General features: G+C 40.8%; 1 pseudogene; it reads right to left on the bottom strand.

Annotated features, from left to right (window-relative positions):
• Positions 1-1,753: 1,753 nt before the first annotated feature.
• LOC128101787 (protein-L-isoaspartate(D-aspartate) O-methyltransferase-like) lies at positions 1,754-2,281 on the bottom strand (annotated as a pseudogene).
• Positions 2,282-3,959: the final 1,678 nt, after the last annotated feature.

Raw genomic sequence — 3,959 nt, 5'->3', positions numbered from 1 at the left:
GGGAACTGGCATTATGTAAAGTACAATTAGCCAGATTCTGGAAGATAAGCATTGTATATTTCTTTTGTATGTGGAAATTTAAATAAATTATAAAAGCTTTCCAAAAAGGTGATGTAGTAAAGTTTTCCTTCTTGTTACCATGGAAGAGAGAAGAAAAAGGAAAAGGGTAATGATGGAGACACTAGTTTTTATTTTTTTAAAGTTTGTTTAAAATAGATTTTTCTTGTTATATAATATATCATGATTATGTTGATTACGGTTCACTCTTCTTCTACATCTCCCAGGTCATCCCCACCTACCCTCCCATTCAGATCCCCATTTCTGTCTTCCATTAAAAAACAGTCTTCTAAGTAATAATAATAAAATAAAATATGAGATTAAAACAAAGATAATACGTCAGAATAGTACAAAATAAAAAAAAGAAAGAAAATAATCTAAGAAAAGTCACAAGAAACCAATATAAATTCAGAGACTCACCCATTCACATACTCAGAAATCTTATAAAAACACTAAACTAGAAAACATAAGGATATGTAGGGTAAAAAGAGAGAAACATATAAATAAAATAAAATTAAAATTAATTTAAAAAAGCACCCAGCACAACATTATGAGGTGAAGAACCTTCTAATGATGCCATTGAATCTGTTTTCTGTTGTCGACCTACTGCTGGGCATGTAGTCTACCCTTATGAGTAATTTGTTTCCTAGTGAGGTAACCCTGGAGTAAACATTTTTCATTTGCAAGTGGTTATTAATTGGAGATTATTTCTGGGTTATGGATGAGAGCACATGTCCACTTTTTCCTTTTAGCTGTGGGACCCCATTTGTTGGAAACCCATGAAAGGCCTTATGCATGCTATGTGGCTTCACATGTGTGTCCATCCTACTGATTTAGAGGGCATTTCCTTGGTGTGCTCCATCCCCTCTAGCTCTTACAGTATTTCTGCCTTCTCTTCTGCAGGGTTCCTTGAGCCCTGAGAGGAGAGATTTGATGAAGACATTCTGTTTAGGGCTGAGTGCTTCAAGATCTCTCACTCTCTGCATATTATCTGGCTGTATGTTTCTGTATTGCTTCCCATCTGCTGAAGGAGGAAACTTCTCTGATGAAGGCAGAGCAAAACACTAATCTATGAGTTTAGTAGAGTGTCACTATTGATATGCACCTGTAGTAGAACAGCAGCACTTCGTTTTCCCCTGGGTTCCTGAGCTATCTAGGAGAGACTGGTTTTCAAAACGAGAGACAGAGATAGAGCTTCTAGAATTAAAAAAAAATATGTATCCTGATCACTGCAAAGTATGCAGATACAGCATGGCAATGTAGAGAAAAGAATGAAATTATCTGAAACGTCAACCCCACCCCACTCTAATGAAGAGGGTAGGTATTTCAAACCACTTAGGACTAGGAGAGAACAAGTAGTTCTGAAGACAGCAGGCTGCTTATAATAGCTGTAGGAAAAAAAACAAAAACAAAAACAAACAAACATCTGTTTCTAAACTTTAAATACAGGGCAAGGTTTTGTTGACTAGATGAAGGTACAAGGAGAGAGATTCATCCATGAATGGAGGTCTGGAAAGATGACTCAGCAAGTAAATGTGCCTCTTTTTTAATTTAATTTTTTTCATGTGATGAGTTTCTGATGCTTTAATGGAATAGCATGAAGGAAGCCACCAAAGACAGCCCTTGCAGTCTAATGTCTTAAAGTCCACACCCTTTCACCTTGAATGTGTGGAAGAAGAAAGAGTAGAAGAGAAAATCACTTCCACCTGGACCACTGCTTTTCTTTATCTTTATCTGTTAAAGGCACATATATCACCCTCATCAGAGGCTTCATTTTGACATTGCCATCTTGTAGTTTGCCATACTGCTCCAACATTTGGTTTCCTCCTGCAGAACTGACTGGCAGTATCAATCTTCCACCAGGCTTTAACTGGTCTATTAGTGCCTAGGGCACAACTGGGGCTGCAGTTCCTACATGAATAGCGTGGTATGGGGCTTCTTCAGCATATCCCATTCTTCCATCAACCACAACCAGCTGGATAGGTCCCGAGGTCAGAAGCATTGGATCGTCCTTTTTGACATTTTTTATTGAGTCATTTACTAGTTCTTTAATGTGATCAATTCCTATGACTTTTCCATTTTGTGCAACCATCTGTGCAAAACACATCATGAGAATTCTGCTTCCTGATCCTACATTGAGGGCTTTAGCACCTTCATGCAACTGGTCAAACAGAAGTTCTAGTGCATATGCATGCATGTGAGGAGAGCTAATTATAGCTTGGAAACCCACTTCTGCCTCTGAAGCAGTCTTCAATGAGAGGTGGTAGCAGGTGCCTTGGGTTTCAGAAGCTCCCCAGGATCTTCTTGCTGACTGTCACAGTGCTTCAAAAGAAGACATGTCAGCTGGCCCATGGAAATCTGAGGCACTTCTAAGCCTCAAAGGCGCCCACTGCCAAGGCTAAGCAGCTCAGCAAAACCTGCTTCAGGACAAGGAGTTAAATACGGAACTTTCTAAAGACAAAGGAAAGCCAAAGCATCGGGGCCAGTAAAACAGAAAAGTCAGTAATGACCTACTTATTCCCTTTAAATACTGATTTGAAAAATCAATGCTAATATGCAAATTCAAAATAAGAATCCTCAAACTTAGCTCTCAGCTAAAACTCTTAATTTTCTATAAAGTTTTGGTTTTCCTTAAAAAATCCCCAAGCTTCCTGATTCACAAAATATGTTTTTAATAAATATTTTTGTTTTATAATTAATTTAATTTTACATATTAGCCATGGATTCCCCTGGCCTCCCTCTTCCCATCCTCTAGCCTTCCTCCCCAATACATCCCCCATTCCCACCTCTTTCAAGGCAAGGTCTCCCCTGGGGAGTCAGCCAAGTCTGGCAGATTCAGTTGAGGCAGGTCCAATCCCCTCCTCCCTGCCCAAGGCTGAACAAAGCATCTCAGCATAGGCCCTAGGTTCCAAAAAGCCAGCTCATGCACCAAGGACAGGTCCCGGTCCCAGAAAATATCATTCTGAGTGAGGTAAACCAGACTCAGAAAGACAAACTGATATGTACTCACTCATAAGTAGATACTAGATGTAAAGCAAAGAATAACCAGACTGCAACTCACAACACCAGGGAGGCTACCTAGTAAAGAGGACCCTAAAATGACACAGGGATCACCCAGCAACAGAGAAATGGATGAGATCTGCATGAGCAAACTGGGGGTGAGGGGGGTTAATGGAGGGCAAGGGTCGGGAGAAAGAGAGCTTAGGGGAGTGGGAGGTCCTAGCTGGATCAGGAACAGGGTGGGAGAACAAGGAAAGAGACACCATGATAAATGAAGACCCCATGGGAATAGGAAGAAGCAGAGTGCTAGACAGGTCCCCAGAAATCCACAAAGACACCTCCACTATAGACTACTGGCAATGGTTGAGAGAGTGCCTGAGCTGACCTACTCTGGTGATTGGATGGCTAAACACCCTAACTGTCATGATAGAACTCTCATCCAGTGACTGATGGAAGCAGATGCAGAGATTCATGGCCAAACCCCAGGTGGAGCTCCAGGAGTCCAATCATCAAGAGAGAAGAGGGATTATATGAGCAAGAGATATTGAGACCACAATTGGAAAAAGCACAGGGACAAACAGCCAAACTAGTGGAAACACGTGAACTGTGAACCAACAGCTGAGGAGCCCCCATGGAACTGGACCAGGCCCTCTGGATAAGTGAGATAAGTGATTAGCTTGAACTGTAAATGTGCCTCTTGAGAAAGCATGGTAACTTAATTTCTACTCCCAGGATCCATGTAATTATGGGTATCTCAGCACTCCTACAGTGAGTTGGGGAGGAAGAGAACGGAGAACCACCGGGAAGCTTGCAGTATGCAGTATGCTCCCATTTGCCCGAAACAATTGAGATCCTGACCTTTAATATTATTATTACTAATTTTAATATTTTCATTTTATTTC

Source organism: Peromyscus californicus, unplaced genomic scaffold, assembly GCF_007827085.1.
Source record: "Peromyscus californicus insignis strain IS unplaced genomic scaffold, ASM782708v3 Scaffold_7__1_contigs__length_154581171, whole genome shotgun sequence".
In the NCBI taxonomy this organism is placed as follows: Eukaryota; Metazoa; Chordata; class Mammalia; order Rodentia; family Cricetidae; genus Peromyscus; species Peromyscus californicus.
Note: the sequence above shows the minus strand (reverse complement) of the source record. Positions and strands in the feature narration are given on the sequence as shown.